The sequence below is a fragment of the Panthera leo genome, chromosome A2, assembly GCF_018350215.1.
Source record: "Panthera leo isolate Ple1 chromosome A2, P.leo_Ple1_pat1.1, whole genome shotgun sequence".
NCBI lineage: Eukaryota > Metazoa > Chordata > Mammalia > Carnivora > Felidae > Panthera > Panthera leo.
In genome coordinates, this window is record NC_056680.1 from 94,529,481 (window position 1) to 94,548,494 (window position 19,014).

Genomic DNA, 19,014 nt, shown 5'->3' on the forward strand with positions numbered 1-19,014 from the left:
GGCATCTGGGTTGTTCAGTCGAGCACCCAACTTTGGCTCAGGTCATGATCCCACAGTTTATGAGTTGGAGCCCGGCGTCAGGCTCTCCACTGTCAGCGCAGAGCCTCCTTCAAATCCTCTGACCCCCAATCTCTCTGCCCCTCCCCAGCTCCCACGCACCCTCCCCCTCTCAAAAATAAACATTTGGGGCACCTGTCTAGCTCAGTCAGTTAAGCTTCGACTTTGGCTCAGGTCATGACCTCGCAGTTGGTGGGTTCAAGCCCTGCATAGGGCTCTCTGCTGTCAGCGGAGAGCCTGTTTCAGATTCTCTGTCCCTCTCTCTCTCTCTCTCTCTGCCTCTCCCCCTCTCATGTTCTTTCTCAAAAATAAATAAACATTTTTAAAATTTTTTGATGAATTAACATTTAAAAATTTTTTAAAGGTTTCTCTTTCTAAAAAATTATAGAAAGGAATAAAAAAAGTCAAAGAAAATGAGAAAAGAGATGTGAAGGAATGAAAGAGTTTAGCAAATTTTTGGAAGATGGAACACCAGACCTCCCTGACATGCACAGAGTGCCATTTGCATTGTGGACATTATGGGTTTATATATGGTACTGAAGTGTCTTTTCCTAACAAATTCATTACATTATGATAACTTTCTAATAGGTGGAAGTAAAATATCTTAATAAAGAGATGCTTTCTGTAAGAATAACTAGAAGTAAAACAACTTTTTAAGAACTGAAGCTTGACTGCGAGTCTTTTGTGTGATTTCTGAAGTACCCGCACAGCTGGCAGGACCCCCTCAGAGGTCTGGATCCCAGCTTTGTAGGTCTGTCCTCTGGGTGTGGAGTTCTTAATAACCCAACCTCTTTCCCTGCTCCCTTCATCCTTTACCATCTTCCGTGTTACTGAAGTTCCCCCTTTACTTTTCTGGTCTCCAATATTTGTCTGCACGACTCCATATATTAAATCCTTTCTATTAAACTGGTATGGTGTCAACATTTCACAGACTCTCCAAGAGGATAGAAAAAGAGAGAACATTTTCCAGCTTGTTTTATGACACTCGCATTAACATTGACATCAACACATAGTACGGACAGTATGAAAAGTTACAGGCCAACTTTACTCAAGGCAAAAATTCTAAACATTGTAAAAGTTTTAAATATTATGAAAGCCAGCAATATGTTAAATGCTGTTTTTTTCTGCTCCCTTTTCTTGCCAAAAATGCATAAGCTCAGTCTAATCAGGAAAAAAAAATCATACAAATCCAAATTGAGGGACATTCTGCAAAAAAACTGATCAGTTATCTTCAAAAATATTGAGGACATAAAAGACAAAAAAGACTCAGAACTGCATAGACTGTCAGAGACTAAGGGGACTTGACAATTAAATGTAATATGGGATCCTGGGTTAGCTTATGATACAGAAAAAAGACCTTAATGAAAAACATAAATTTCAAATAAAGTCTGTAGTTTAGTTAGTAGTATTCTTGTTTTGATAATTGTACTATGATTATGAAAACTATTACTATTAGGAGAAGCTGGGTGAAGGGTAGAAAGGAATTCTCTTTACTATTGCAATTTTTCTGTAAATCTAAAATCATTTCAAAATAAAATAAAAACAAGACCTGAGCTAAAACATTCTAAAGTCTATTTTATCTGAGGTAGATGATAAGTTGTTCAGTTTTAAGACTGTGTTAGGCATGCTTGATAAAATTTGATAATTTTTTTTAAGTTTATTTATTTATTTTCAGAGAAAGAGTACAAGCAGGGGAGGGGCAGAGGGAGAGAGAAAATCCAAAGCAGGCTCTGCACTGCCAGTGCAGAGGCTGACGCGGGGCTTGAACCCACGAACTGCGAGATCATGACATGAGCAGAAACCGAGTTTGGGACGCTTAAATGACTGAGCCACCCGTGCACCCTGATAAATTTTTAAGACTTATTATCAACAGAATGAAAGTAGAGAGAATAGATACCAGACATGTAAAGAGAAAAACTTTAAGGAGAAACACAGGAGAAAAAGAGGAGAAAAGGAAAAGAGGAACAATAACAATATTCAGTCAGAATTTTTAAAAAGTACTAAAGGAGAGAAAAAGAAATTGGACAGAAAAATATTTAAAAGTAAGTAGAAACAAGTCCAAGTATATCATAATCAAAATAAATGTGAATGGACTAAATAACCAATTCAAAGTCAGATTAAAAACAAATGAACAAACAAAAAACCTAAGTGCTATTTATGAACCATGACTCTAAAGCATAAGATCATAAAAAGGTTGAAATTAAAAGGAGGAACCAATGTTATATATGGATTTGATTTATGACAAAGGTGGCACTAAGATCACTATAGAAAGTATGCCTTTTGATTCTGGGTCAACTGGGAATTCATATAGAAAGAAAAAGATATTTGACTCCTATCTTGCCATCCACAAAAATCAATTTTAGGTGGATTATAGATTTAAATGTGAAAAATAAAACAGTGAGATTTCAAGTATATGAAATTGGAAGATGTCTTCGTGACATTAGGATAGAGAATGAATTCTTCTTTAAAATATATTTTTAAGTTTATTTATTTTGAGAAAGAGAGTGCACAGAGGGGAGGGGCGGGGGGCGGGGGGAGAGAGAGAGAGAGACAATCCTAAACAGATTCCGCACTGCCAGCATGGAGCCCAATGTGGGGCCTGAACCCACGAACCTTGAGATCATGATCTGAGCCAAAACCAAGAGTCGGATGCTTAACCAACTGAGCCACCCAGGTGCCCCAAGGATAGAGAATGAATTCTTAAGTGGATGCAAAAAACATAGTTTTTAATAGTAACATATTAGAAATAACATAAATGTCCATTATAGGAGTCATATTAAATAAATTATTTTATATCATGCATAGAACTAATTTCAGTAGAGCCTTAACCACACCAGGCCAGACTGTGATTTAATCAATATATTTTTGGCTTTTGTTTAACTTAGTGCTAAAGATTATTAAAATTATCTGTGTCCAAATCATCTCCACTCAAAGTTTCTCAAAATGTATGACCTTTGGCTTTAACTTTAACCATGGCTGAGTCCAAGTATTTGGGTTTATAATTTTCTATTTCCACAATGTGTTTTGTAGTGTTTTAATTTTATGGTTTTTGCTTTTTGTGACTTGAAAAAGTCTTCTATATTTACTTCTGTATCATACGAGAACATGATCCCCTCAAATTCAAAGTTTGAATTTGTAAACTTGAGGAAAGTTTAACAGTTTATTTACAAAGGTATGGGTAGAGTGTAGGGAAATCACAGAGGAGAGTGTTGTATCCTAGAGCTAGTACAGTAAGCCCCACTGATACTCCTAAGCCTGAAGTGGAAGTGAGAGAGAACCCAGACAGTACACTGTGGACAAAGGCCACCTGACTGGAGCTTGGGCCCTGCTGAATGAACACAGCCTGCAGCAATGCTATAGCAAAGAGAGCCAGGGGAATAAATCCTCAATCTCATTCTCCTCCATTCTTAGCTTCTGCTGCAGCTCCCTGTTGGCTAAACTAATAGGGAAGCCAGAGAGCATGAGGGACCCTTGATGAAGTCCCTACAGTTTAGCTCTTTGGGGCACAAAGCAGAATCAGAGAATGGAGATTACAAAAATGGCCACAAGTTTTTCCAATGTCTGTACGTGTACCAAGAAGTAGAGTCTATTTCCTCATCTCTTAAATCTCACGTCGGCCATGTGACTGATTTTGGTCAATGGGGCATTAGCAACCAAGATACAGACAGAACTTTGAAAAGCACTCAGACACTGGGAGACTGACTGTCCTCTCACAGTTTTTGAGACCCCTACCATCTATGCTGTGTGAAGAAGTCTGGATAGCTTACTGGATGATGAGAGACAGTTGGCTACTGACTCCAGCCTTCAGCCAGCCAACATTCAGAAGTAGAGTGATCTAGGTGACAGACAGCTGACCACAAATGCATGAGTGAGCCCAGCCACCAATATCAGAAGAATTGTCTAACTGAGCCAACCCCAAATGGCTTACAGAATCGTGAGCTTAAAGTGTTTCCTATGCAGCAAAGACTAACAGATGATGTAAGTGGTAAATGGTATATATCCAGCACAATTTTTTAAAAAAATTATGCTTTGTCTCTCACAGTTAGTTCTTTAGTCCATTTGGAAATTATTTTGCATATGCTGTAAGGAAGGGATCTAATTTAATTTTTCTCATATGCCTAGCTGGTTTGCAATATATTCAATAGTAAATTCTTTCTTCACTGATTTCTAATGCTGCCTCAGTCACATGTGTAGAGCTGTTTCTGACTTTCAGTTCTATTCCTTTTATATATTTGTCTAAGTTTGCATCAAAGCACATGTTTTGATGATTATAACTTTATAATAAATCTTGGTACCTGGTAGAGATAGTCCTCTTCCCTTATCCTTTTTCTTCAAAAGTATGGTGGTTATTCTCAATCCTTTACATACCCAGATCAATGTCAGGGTCCAAGTTCCACAAAATATCTTGCTTGTATTTCAATAAGAATTGGATTAAATTTGTGAACTAATTTGGGAGAGAAGTGATACATTTATGATATTGATTCTTCCTATTTAATAACATGGTATATCTCTTTTGCTATTAGGAATGATATCTGATTTCTATGTCTTTTTTTAGTTTTTTAAATATTGGTATATAGGAACACTAATGGTTTTGTTTGTTGATCTTGTTTTCAGTAATATGACTGGGCTTTATACATCCTCCTAGATTTTTTTATAAAGGCAGTGTCATAAATATTGGCAGTATTTGTTTCTTTTTATCCAATTCTCTGACTCATATATTGTCTTAGTACATTTTTCAAGCCCTTCAGTAAGTACAATGTGGAATAGGGGGAATGATAGCAGCTATCTTTGTCTTATATTTTTAATCTGCTAATGTGGTATATTACATTAATAGATTTGCTTTATTGAACATCTGGCATTCTGAGGGTAAATCAAACTTGGTCATGATACATTACTTTTTAATTCACTTCTGAATTACATGTAACACTTACTCAGAGTTTTTATGCCTATATTATTAGCAATTTTGTTGATAATTTTACTTTTTTGTAATGTTCTTATCCAGTTTTGTTGTCAAGGTTAACCTCATAAAGTAAGCTAATTATCTATTTGTTGAAGCATTTTATGTTATAGGGATAATCTGTTCCCTAAAAGTTATGTAATTTTTTAAAAATTTTTAACGTTTTTTGTTTTATTTTTTGAGAGAGACAGAGCACAAGCAGGGAAGGGGCAGAGAGAGAGGGAGGCACAGAATCCCATGCTGGCTCCAGGCTCTGAGCTGTCAGCATAGAGCCCAATGCGGGGCTTGAACTCATGAATTGAGAGATAATGACCTGAGCCGAAGTTGGATGCTTAACCGACTGAGCCACAAAGGTAGCCCTGTAAAAAATTTTTTTTTGATCTCTTACTTATTATATGTGATGGTTACTGGTTTGTCCAAGTTTTCTTTTTCTTCTCAAGATGTGGTGAAGTAACTACCTTCTCCTGGCTTCATATTTCTATATAGAGGAAACTCTATCTGTGTAATGCCCTTGGCCTTGAACCTCATCTCCAGAATATCTCCTTTACAGAGAACACTTGAATAACTGATGACCTCAGCTCCTTCTGGGTTCCCTCCAGGTCTTTCTGCCTACAAGATATGTGTTCTAGTCAGCTGGCTTGCATAGAATAAAAAAGGGTTGAATACCTGTTAAGGGAGCCAAGATTGTCCATCTGTGTGATGACAAAGTAATTATGTCAAAATTGGGGGGGAACTGGGGCACCTGGGTGGCTCAGTTGGTTGAGCATCCAACTTCAGCTCAGGTCATGATCTCACAGTTCATGAGTTCAAGCCCACGTTGGGGTTTCTCTGATTCTGGAGAAATTAAGTCTCTGGGGTGTTAAGGGTCCATGGTTTATGGCTGTAGAGTTTTGACCTCGACATTTTGCAGCAACCCAGATTGTGCATTTGACTTTTGTGGGATGGCTTTTTCAGGTGGCTGTAGCCCTAGGGCTTTCTTTGTAAGTGTGGCATACATGGGATTGTGATCTTGATGGGTTACCACAGTTCACGGTAGTTTTTTCCCCAGATGTATGGTTGTGTTTCTGCAAAAGGGTTGTTTTTATTTTTTTAATTGTGGTAAAATATATGTAAAGTTTATCATTTTAATTATTTTAAAGTGTGTAGTTAGTAGCATTCGGTACATTCACATCGTTGTGTAACAAAAGAGCGTAAGATGAAACACTTAACTACACAAGCGCTGCTCTGGTCTTTGTGTTAGATACCTACAAATTAATGGTGAATGTTGCATCCAGTTTGGACTGGTAATAGAGGAGAAATAGAGTCAGAGATGAGATCGCTTATTCTATTGGCCCAAATTAGGTCAAATGCCCAATCTTGTATCAATGACTGTGGCCAGGAGTCAGAGTAATATTATTTTAGGTAGTATGGCTCACCCCCGTAGCCAGGGTTAGCATTTGCCTACCCCAAATATCATAGAGGAAATGTGTGTGTGTGTGTGTGTGTGTGTGTGTGTGTGTGTGTGTGTGTGCGTGCGCGCGCGTGCGCGCACATGCGCGCTCAGGGAGATAGAGCAGCCCAAACCCAAAGGAAGAACAGATGCTGAAGAAGCAACTATGATGTTCTCTATAAATGCTTCCTAGAGATAACCAGTGGTAATATCATACATACTACTACTGTTTTTTGTTTTTGGTTTTTTACAAAATTGAGACCTTACTATATAGCATCATTGTCTACTATGGTAGCAGTAGCTACACGTGGCTATTTCAATTTAAATTAAAGAAAATTATAATTTAGCTTCTCAGTCACACTAGCCACATTTCAAGTGTGTAACAGCCAAATGTGCCTAGTGACCACCTTACTGAGCAGTGCAGATATTGAACATTATCATCATCACAGGATATATACATTGTAGTTAACATACTGTGATTTGAAATAAAATATTTGAAAAGCATTATCTTTCATGCCTGCCAAATTCTGTTCTCGTCTGTGTTATCAATTGTATAACCATTAGCATGTAAATATTTTGAAGGCTGATCCACATAGCAAAATAACATTCTTAAAATCTATAGGAGAGAGTCTTTTTCCCCCCTCATTTTCACAAGCACTGAGAGACTCACTTAAAAGTAAATACGGGGGTGCCTGGGTGGCTCTGTGCCTGGTAAGCTTGCTACTCCTGATTTCTGCTGTAGTTCATGAACTTTTGGTTCCTGAGATTGAGCCATCTGTGTGCTGACAGCACTGGAGCCTGCTTGGGATTCTCTCTCTTCCTTTCTCTGGCCCCACACCTGCTTATGCACTCTCAAAATAAACAAACATTTCTTTAAAAAAGAGTAAATACTGCCAATCTAATAGGCAAAAACAGATCCCAACTCTGTTTTCATAAATACTGGCCAAGTTGGACAATTCTATGTAATTTGTTACCTATTTGAAAGACCTGGACACTAACCGCAGGACAATTTTATATCTTGCAGCATTAACAAATTGTTTCCTGGAGTGTGGAATAAAGGCCCCTCAACAGAGGCTAAAGCAATGTGAGACAGGACGCACACATGCCAGAGGTGGGTATCCCTGGGGCATGAAGAGAGAGGACATAAAGAGCTGTAGGTGTTGAGGGGAAATGGGAGAAGAAAACTTGGTTTTGGCTTTGAGGGTGGTGGCCTAAATAAGTCACAGCTCTTTGCTTCACCTGGAGCCTCTCAGCGGCTGCGACTCAAGTCGCAGACAGGGCAGGGATGCGGGCAGGGAAGCATCCAGCAACTCGGGCGATAGCGGAGACCTGCTGTCCCGCACTGACGCCACCCTGTGCCCCCAGCGTCTCGGATCCGCCGCGCCCCTGCGCGTTTCTGAGCTGGCCTGGGTCACACTACGACACCGGCGGGGAGGCCGGGGTCTCCATTCAGTTCTCCTGGAGGGACGCGCGCCAGCGGCCACGTTTAGGTTAGAGAACTCCAGGTGCTTCTACCGAGCATTGTTTTCCTAACTGTGAAGTGAACAGCAGGCTACAAAGGCAGGTGAAAATGGCACTTAGTGACGTGGAGGACCCAGTCTATCACTGTTCGCTCAAACCGCCTCACGGAATCTCTTTTGGTCTCAGCAACCCATCTGGCCATTCTTCCACCCCAGCTGGGGTCCCAAACCACGAACCAGGCTGAAGGTGCGCTGCCAGGGCTCAGGAATAACTGAGCTTGCTCATCTCGTGAGGTGACGACTGCACCACTGTTTAAAGGGATCGCCGACATCCCAAGGGTTTGGAGATTTGCAGGCGGGTCTGCCTTTGCAGTTCCAAAGAAGGGTACTGGGAAGAGAGTGTGGACACAGGACAGGGGGCTGCTGTTTGAGAAGGTTCCAGGACTGACTGTGACCTGCCTTCTCCTATCATCTAAACGAGAAAGGTTGAGGTTACAAGACTGATTTGGTTCTAGGCTAGTATAACCAAACCACGGCATTTATCAGAAAAAAATATAGGAAGTTTTTGTAGTCATAAATATGAGATGTAATTGAAAACCTGATATAAAATTTTTAGAAAAAAGAAATAGAAAACTTAAAAATGATCTTGTTTGGTTTACTAATACAAGTATTTAAAATATCAAGGTGGTGTTTAAAATTTTCTTAGAGTACTAAATTAACAGAAAATCTCCAACGCATATTATCCATAGACTCACGTCAAACGCTCTCCTTTCATTTGCAGAGGCCTTTGCAGAGTAGGGCACTCCACCTTGGTGAAGAGTCACCATTCTCCTGGTTATCAGGGTGGTTGACCTATCACTTTCCCCAGCCCTTTTCCATAGCTTGCAACAGTTCAAATTGTTTTAGTGTATGGATCTCCCAGGCCCTCTGTCACCGCCAAATTACAATTTGAAATTTGAAGTTGAAAAATGAATGCAATTAGCTTCTTAGAATTTATGGAAAGCATTGAGGTTCCCTTTTCTATAATTCTACATGTGTAGCCTTTTAGTATCCTGTTTTGTGGATTTAATTGGCAAGTTGTCATCTGCTTAAAGTTAAGAACTTTGTGACTAATTGGAAATACATATAATTTGCTTGTGTTCCAGAAGTCTATATTTTGTCTTTTTTAAAACTGAGATATAATTGACATATAACATTAGTTTCTGGTGTACAAAATAGTGATTTGATATTTGCATATGTTGCAAAATGATCACCACAGTAAGTCTAGTTAACATCCAACACCATACAGTTACAAAAACTTTTTTCCTATGAACTTTTAAGATCTACTCTTTTAGCAAATTTCAAATATACAGTAGTATTAACTATAATCACCATGATGTATATTCCCATGACTTAATTCATAACTGGAATTTTGTCCCTTTTGGACTTCTTTCACCCATTTCACCCACCCCTTACCCCCTGCCTCTGGCAACCACCAATCTGTTTTCCCTATGAGCTTGCCTTTGTTTTTGTTGTTTTAGATTCCACGTATAAGTGAGATCATATGGTATTTGTGTTTCTCCATCTGACTTACTTCACTTAGTATAATGCTCTCAAGGTCCATCCGTGTTGTTGGAAATGGCAATATTCATTTTTTATGGCTGAATAATATCCCATTGTATAAATATATAAGTATGGCACTTTTTAAAACCCATTCATTCACTGATGGACACTTAGGTTGTTGCTATGTCTTAGCTATTGTAAATAATACTACAGGGAACATGGGGGTACATGTACTTTTTTTTTTTGAGTTAGTGTTTCCATTTCCTTTGGATAAATACCCAGAAGTGCAATTGCCAGATCATATGGCAGTTCTGTTTGTAATTTTTTGAGGAAACTCCATACTGTTTTCCATAATGGCTGTACCAGTTTACATTTCCACCAGTAGTGCATAAGCATTCCCATTTCTCCACACCTTTGCCAACACTTTTTTTTTTTTTAATTTTTAATTCTATTTTAGAGAGCACAAGAGGGGGAGAGGGTCAGAGAGAGAGACGGACTCGTAAGCAGGATCCACGCTCAGTGTGGAACCCAATGCAGGGCTCGATCCCACAGCCCTGGGATCATGACCTGAGCTGAAATCAAGTCAGTTGCTCAACTGAGCCACCTAGCTGCCCCATTTTCTTTTTGATACTAGCCATTCTAACAGGTGTAAGGTGATATCTCATTGTGATTTTGATTTGCATTTCCCTGATGATGAGTGATGTTGAGTACTTTTTCACATGCCTGTTGGCCATCTGTATATCTTTGGGACAATGTCCATTCAGGGGCCCCTGGATGGTCAGTCGGTTAGGTGTCTGACTTCGGCTCAGGTCATGATCTCACGGTTCGTGGGTTGGAGCCCTGCATTGGGCTCTGCACTGACAGCTCAGAGTCTGGAGCCTGCTTCAGATTCTGTGTCTCCCTCTCTCTCTCTTTCAAAAATAAATAAATAAACTTTAAAAAAAAAATGTCTCTTCAGATCGTCTGCCCATTTTTAATTTTTTTTTTTTTTTTTTTTTTTTTTTTTTTGCTATTGAGTTGTATGAGTTCTTTACATACCTTAGGTATTAACCCCCTTATAGATATATAACTTGCAAATACTTTCTCCCATTTTATTGGTTGTCTTTTCATTTTGTTGATGGTTTCCTTTGCTGTGCAGTTTTTAATTTGATGTAGTCCCATATTTACTTATTTTTTGCTGCCTTTGCTTTTGGTGTCAAATCCAAAAACTCCTCACTAAGACTGATGGCAAGGAGCTTACCCCTCTATATTTTCTATTTAGTAGTTTTATGGTTTCGGGTCTTATATTCAAATCAATCCATTTTATGTTAATTTTCTGTGCATACTGTTAAGACAGTGGTCCACTTTCCCCAGCCCCATTTATTGAAGAGACTGTTCTTTTCCCATTGTATATGATTGACTCCTTTGTTGTAAATTAATTGGCCAAATATGTGTGGCTTTATTTCTGGGTTCTCTATTATATTCCACTGCTTTTATACTAATACTGTTGGAAATACATATGATTTGATGGTGTTCCAGAAGTCTGTATTTTTTGTTTTTTCAATCAAGGCATTAAAATCTGCTGCTTAGTATACTTACTTTCCTTACTCAGCATAAAGCAGAAGTGAAAAAAGCTTCTTAATTCTAATATGGCAATTTGTATTACCTTTGGTCTTTGGAATACAGGTAGTTTTCTTATCCTTTTTTTTTTGTTTCCTTTCTTTTAGGGAGTTTATGAAGTTTCTGACTTGTGATTTAAACTCCACATTAAAAAGCAAACTAGATTATCTTTACCTAGAACTGTCTCAAAGTTTATTCATAACTAGAAAACAAGTTTCAAAACATTTTGTCATGCTCTCATCATAGTGTTTATTTAATCCATCTTGGAATTGTAAATGTGAATGATATATTTTACCAATTTTTTCAATGACTGATTATGACTTAAGAAGGGAAACTTAATAACTTGATAGCAGTTAGTAAAGCCCTATTTTTAAACTGTTATGCAACATATGTGGTCCATATATTTTCAAATAGTAAATGATTTATCAAGTAAGCCAAAGTTCAGATAATATTAATTAAAATCCAACTTTTAACTATATACAGTTAATTACTTGTGAGTGAAATAGTTGAAATAAATTAAAAACCCATACTGGCTTTTCTTCCTCCTAGTGGTTGTGTGTACAAAACTATTCCAACATTAACCGGAAGCAAACAATTTAGAAAGGAAAAATAGCACACATTTGACTTAAGTGAAATTTTTTTATCCATTTTTCTGTCTGCAGACGACTTATCCTTTCATTCCCTCACTGGTATATATTCAATAAATACAAACACAAAGTATAATCAACATCTGTAAAATGTAACTGGGAAGGCGTGTTATTAAAACATCACATAGCACATTCCAAAAGTCAACAAATGATTTGCTAATTACTGGTGTGAGATTTATACTTGCGTTATTTGCTCATACAATTGAGTTGATGACATAATTTTATGATTTCTAACTAAAGCTTTTAGTATGCTCTGGCGGAGACTTCCTTTAAAAACAATTGCTTTGGATATGCATTATTTTTAACTCTACAATTTTCATTTTTACAGTCCTGTTGGAAAACTATTATTTTTTCCCCCGTTGAATTGGAGCACATACAGTCTACTCTCTAAGCAAGCAGGAGAAATTATACCAGTAAAGCACTGCAAATGAGAAAGTGAGGTCAGTGGGCCCATCCTTTGAGTGTCCTCAATGTGGGGTCAATTCAAAGGGGGTAAATATTTTCCAGACTGTTTTACCAAAAGATTAAACCAATTTTTAGTAGCAACCAGAAATATTCTTGTATGTTGTCTCAGTCCTGTGCCAACATTGGTTTTTATTAATGTAATTAGTTATTTCATAGAATTTAAATAATTTAACAAGATTTTGCATTTTTATTAGCGAAGTTTTATATTGCCCCATATTTTATTTATTTTTGAGAGAGAGAATGCAGGGGAGGGGCAGAAAGAGAGAGGAAGAGAGAGACTCCCAAGCATGTTCCACACTGCAAGTGCAGAGCCTGGTGCAGGGCTCAAACCCACGAACCGTGAGATCATGACCTGAGCCAAAATCAAGAGTCAGATGCTTAACCAACTGAGCTACCCAGGTAGGTGTTCCCCCCATAATTTAAAGTTGTCTGCATTTCTGAACATATAGTCTCTCTGTTAACCTCTGACTACTCCCTACTGGAATTTGAATACTGACATTTCTACTAAATTTTTATATATTTTTGGTAAATTTTCAACATTTACATAACAAGTTATGATCTTTTATTTTTTTCTTTTCAATTTTTTTTAAGTTTATTTATTTGGGGAGAGAGCACAAGTGGGTGAGGGACAGAGAGGAGAGACAATCCCAAGCAGGTTCCACTCCATCAACACACAGCCCATTGTGGAACTCGAACTCACAAACTGTGAGATCATGACCTGAGCCAAGATCAACAGTCAGACACTTAACTGACTGCACCACCCAGGCACCCATGATCTTTTCTCATATGTGCTTTTAAAATTTATGTGTAGTAAAATTTCCTATTTTGATGTACAATTTCATGAGATGTGACAAAGATATACTATTTGTCAATCACAGTCAAAATATAGAACAGTTTTTTTACTTCCCCAAATTCCCTGATGCTTCCCCTTTATAGTCCCACAACTCCTCACTCCCATTCTAATCCTCTGATGATTACTAATTGTTTTCTGACCTTATTACAGTTTTGCCTTTCCCAGAATATCATATAAATGGAATGTTACAATTTGTAACTTTTTGAGTCTGGCTTCTTTCAGTTAGTATTTGAAATTCATCCATATTGTTCATGAATTGTTTATTCTTTTTTGTTGCTGAGTAGTATTTGATATGGATGTATCTGAGTTTGTTTCACTCACCCATCAAAGGATATTTGGGTTGTTTCCAATTTGGGGCAGTTATCAATTGTTATATCTCATATGAATTGTGAAAAAAATTGAAAGTGTAACGTATATACATCTGATTACAGATTTTTGTGTGAATATAAGTTTTTGTTTCTTTGATAAATTTCTAGGAGTGGAATGACTTGGTTCTACAGTAGGTGTTTTTTAACTTGGAAACTACCAAACTCTTCCAAAATGGTTTCACCAGTTTGCATTCCTGTTAGCCAGGTAATGAGATTTGGTTGCTCTAAATTCCTTGATTCTTTTTCTTTCCTTTGTATTGTGTACATTTAAAAGGCATTTTATTCTATTAAAAAAATACTTTTAAACATTTATTCACTTTTTTGAGAGCCAGAGAGAAAGCGTGAGTGGGAAAGGGGCAGAGAGAGAGAGGGAGACACAGAATCTGAAGCAGACTCCAGGCTCTGAGCTGTCAGCACAGAGCCTGATGCGGGGCTCAAACTCACGAACCACGAGATCATGATCCGAGCTGAAGTCAGCCACTTAACCAACTAAGCCACCCAGGTGCCCCTAAAGGGCATTTTAGACATCTCTTATCTCTTATGATATCCATAAATGAATGTGCTCTGCCACTAAAATATACTAGTCTCTTTTTCTCTGTTGACATTTAGATTTAATATTTAATTTTTGGCCATATGAAATTTATTGAATACAAACTATGCAGGATGGTACCAAGCTATTTTTTTCGCATACTGATGTCCATTTGCCTAATGAGATGCTTTGGAGCTGCTCTACCTTTGCCCGTTTCTCAGTGGAACTCAATACATTTCGTCAAATGATCTCCATTCCTTATATTAGGCAGTATGATACCACTTTCCAGTTGCCCAGGACAGAAAGACGAGATTTATGACTCTTATCTCTTATTTCCCAAACCCAAAAGGTCACTGGGTTTTGTCAAAACATGAATCCACTTCTCCCCACTGTCTTATACTTTCTCACTCAGACCCCTTTTAGCCCTTCTGTACACTGGCCCAGGGTGATCTTGTAACACACCAACCTAAGTTAGTCAAGTCCCAAAGGCTCCAATGGCCCCTCATTAGCAGGGAACACAACATCCTTCAAGATATGGTCCCTTTTTTTTTTTTTTTTTAAACATCTTCATCTTCCTCTCCTTTATCTGACAAATGTCTGAATACAGAAGCCAGACTGCCAAATTTTGAATTCTGACTCTAGGATGGTTTTTGGCCTTAGACAAGTAACATAACCTCTCCATATACAATTGTCTTCAAAGTTATACAATATATGAAAGTGAAAATATTTACAACACTGTTAGTAAGTTTGACTCCTAAGCTTTTTAGAAGAAAACAAATATCTTGTTATGTTTTTATTATAATCTTACACCATGGTCCTGGTTCATTAATACCCTGAGGCAGACTGCCTAGATATGAATCTGAGCTCCACCGCTTAATATTCTCTTTGGCAAAAGCTACCTAAATTTCTGTTTCTTCATCTGTAAAATGGTAATAACAGTATCTGCTTCAGAGTGACTATTGTAAGGGTTACATTAATTAATATATCTAAAACAACTGCAAGGCACATAGTAGTAGGCACATTTTAAGTATTAGCTATTGTTATTATTTAACTAATGGGTATGTCCCTAATTTCCCATCCATGGTTGGTGCCCTTCCAGCAAATCCTGAATAACCAGTGCTTCCTTCTAACATAGAAATTGGTACAATGTATTGCAATCACCTTTCTCACACTCTAAGAAGTCTGAAATATATTTCATTTACCTCCAGCCCCCAGGCCTCTAAGAACTCCTAGCACTTACCCTTCTTTTGCTTTAGGGCCTTTTTGGTCTGCCTACCTCTGCATTCTGACCTTATGAATACAAACTTTAAATGAGAATCATACCATCACAAGTGGATTTTTGCTGAGAAAGTATTTTTTGCATGGACTCAAGCCACTTTAATTCCTCCATCAGTTTTCTACACAGCACAGCAAAAACAATTTATATTTTTTCCATTTTCATTTTACTAAAATTATTTTCATTGGAAGTATTTTTTACTGAATAAGTTATAAAGCAAGGAATTGATTCATCAGTTTTTTGCATATATCAAATTCTTCTAATTACAGTTTTTGCTATTGGGTTCCTCAGGATCAAATTTTATTTTTACATTTATTTTAAGTGTATTATTTATTTTGAGAGAGAGAGAGAGAGAGAGCAGGGAAGGGGCAGAGAGAGAGAGAGAGGAAGAGAGAGAATCCCAAGCAGGCTTGGCTCTGTCAGCATAAGCCTAATGCAGGGCTTGATCCTTCGACTGTGAGATCATGACCTGAGTTGAAACCAAGAGTCAGTTGCTTAACCAACTGAGTCACCCCGGCACCCTTCAAATTAAATTTTAAATTTTATTGAGGCAATTTATCCATTAAATTTGGTCAAGAACCATGGGCCCCTGGGTGGCTCAGTCGGTTGAGTGTCTGACTCTTGATTTCAGCTCAGGTCATAATCTCATGGTTCATGAGACTGAGCCCCACGTTAGGCTCCAAGATGACAGAGCATAGCCTGTTTGGGATTCTCTCTCTCTCTCCACCCTCTTTTCTATCTGCCCCTCCCCAACTTGTGCTCGCTTTCTCTTTCTCTCTCAAAAGAAATAAACTTTAAAAAAAAAAAACAAACCTGTGGCCAGTTTTACTTTTTTACATATTTCTATCAAGTCTAATTTTTGGGGGGGTCAGTTTTGGTAACTTTAAATCTTACAAGATGTAACGTTCTTTGCCAAGTTTTTTTCCTAATACATTTATCATGTGCAATGTTAACTGTTCTGGTTTTATTTCTACAATGGAAACTCATTTGTTGTGATTTGGATAAACAATTGTTTAAATTTACTTCTTAGCTAAAAATGAGAAAATTGTATCAATTCTCCAGGACCACTCTTGGGGTCAAAACATCTCATCCCATTTCCCTTCTCCCTCATATGTTTCTGTCACTCTCATCCCTCAGATGCGAGCTTAAGCACCACTTGCTCAGGGGTGCCTCTCCTGATCTCTAAGGCTAGATCAAGTTTCCCTCTTTATGCTTACATAATACACTTATTTTTCTTTCATCACACTTACTAGATTTTATAAATATATATTTCCATGAGTATTTATTGTCTCCCTCATTAAAATTTGTTCCCTAAAGGCAGGGGCTTTGTTTTTCTTGGCAATGGATCCCTGGCATATAAAAGGCACTCAAATTTATTGAAAAATGATGAAAACGAAAAAGGTGTCTTTTATCCCCAGTGCACATATAATGCCTGGCCAATCCTAGGCACTCATTAAAACCTACTTGCATTTCTCCATTATTGGTTATTTCTGGTTTGTTATGGTCTGACAGACAATGATCAGTTTTTCCTCTCAAAACCTTATTTGAAAATTGACTTTTTTTTTTTTTAACGTTTATTTATTTATTTTGAGAGAGACAGAGCACAAGCAGAGGAGGGGCAGAAAGAGGAGAGAGAGAACCCCAAGCAGGCTTCACACTGCCAGCACAGAGCCTGATATGGGGCTTCATCCCATGAACCAAGAGATCACGACCTGAGCTGAAATTAAGAGTCAGACACTTAGCTGACTGAGTCACCCAGGTACCCCTGAAAATTGACTTTCTAATGCTATATATTTTTAAGCCTTTAATAGCCATGGTACGTTAATAGTCTTTCCTTCCCTTCTCTACAAGGCTGCATTACTGTGTAACTCCAGGAGGGCACACTGTATTCTATGGGGCAGGGAGTTGTTTGATGTAGTAGCATTGCATCCTCACCTCCCTCTGTGAAAGGAAAAGCATTCAGCTAACTCCTAGTTAAAGTTGGTTATAAGAGCAGTTCTAAACCCTAGCTGTATATCAAAATCACACTGGATACTTTACCAACAGAAATCCTTGAACCCCACCCTAGATTTATTGAGTCATAATGTATTGAAACTCCTCACGTGACTGCAGTGTCAGGATTAGGAAACACTGGGTTGGAGCACAGGATAAGTGTGGGAAAAGTGGTTACACATTAATTTGGATAGGAACATTAGTGACCATGTAATTAAGGGCCCTGCATTCAATACTGAGGACATGGAATTTAATTGTAATATAGTAAGGAACCATGAAAAGCTTTCAGAGGGTAATGAAATGATCAGATCCATAAGAAAGGTCAACTTGGCACCAGTGTGGCAGATAAGTGGGCAGAGTGTACAGACTCAGCCAGGGGAGGCAACGGAGGAAGTAACACCAAACCTAGGAACAGGTGGGAAGGACTTCAACTAAGGCGGATGCAGGGCAACTAGAGAGGAAGGAAACAGGAAAGGACTCATAAGAAATTTGACAAGATTTGATAAGTGGAATGTCGAGGGTAATAAAGGAGAGAGAAGTTGAAGACCACTCCAAGATTTCCAGGATAAGCAACTGGCTGCAATTTGATGGTGCCACTAACCAAACAGAATACAAGTGGAAGGATAGAATTGAGCAAGTAAACAAATTCGGTTTCCAGCTGTGATGAAATAGACGTTCTTTTTGTAGGCCATTTAGGTGGAGTTAGAACAGCAAGAAATTGGAAATTAAGATTCAGAGTTCAGAAGAGAATCTGAGGCTGAAATATTAGGTTTGGGAGTCAACAGTTGAGGCCACTGGAAGGTATGAAACTGAACAGAGCACTGTCTATGTAGAATCAAAAGTATTTAGCATAGAATTAGAGATAAAGCAGGCTTTCTCATTCAATTTACTTAATCATATATAATTTTAATAAGGCTCAGACAGAGCACCATTAGAAATAAACAGAAATTAATGTGAAGGTTAAATTCTGATATATAAAACGTATCTGCAATCTTTAGGACATCTTCAAATATGACTATTGTATCTCTGAACTTACCTGCAACATATCAGTCTAGGGGCGCCTGGGTGGCCCATCAGTTGAGTGTCTGACTTCAGCTCAGGTCATGATCTCATGGTTCGGTTCATATGTTCAAGCCCTGCATTGGGCCCTGTGCAGACATCTCAGAGCCTGGAGCCTGCTTCGAATTCTGTCTCTCTCTCTCTGCCCCTCCCCTGCTTGCACTTTGTCTCTCTCTCAAAAATGAACATTAAAAAATTTAAAAAAAAATTTAAGAACATATCCATCTACTGGCTCAGAAAGACCAGTTTCTAAGCTTATTAAATAGCATCATAATTCAGTGAGCTCCTCATCTATGATATCAGTACTCCCCTAAATGAAACAGATATTTGGTGATCTACTTTGATAAAGGCAATATAATTCATCAGGCTAAATCATAAAAATACAACATGTACATAATAAATGTAACTACTGATATCCAGAGACTGTCACTTACTCTGTGTGTCTACGTATGAGTACTTATGTGCCAGGCACTTTTGTGTAATTTACTTTAATAATCCAAATTCATTACTGCATCTGGAATCATTTCAACAGAAAAAAAACCCAAAACTTAAGACTCCTAGGTCCTGTTACTTCTAGAGAGTGAATGAACTTGTATATACTGAGTCCCAGCAATCTTTGTTTAAAGAAGCATCAGGTTAATTTTGATGCAGGGGATTCAAGAACTATACTTTGAGAAATACTAGCTTATACTAGTTACACATTTTAACTAAGAATTTTAAAAACATACTGAGAGATGTTCATAGATTACAGAAAAATGTTTGAAATAACAGTGTTACGTGG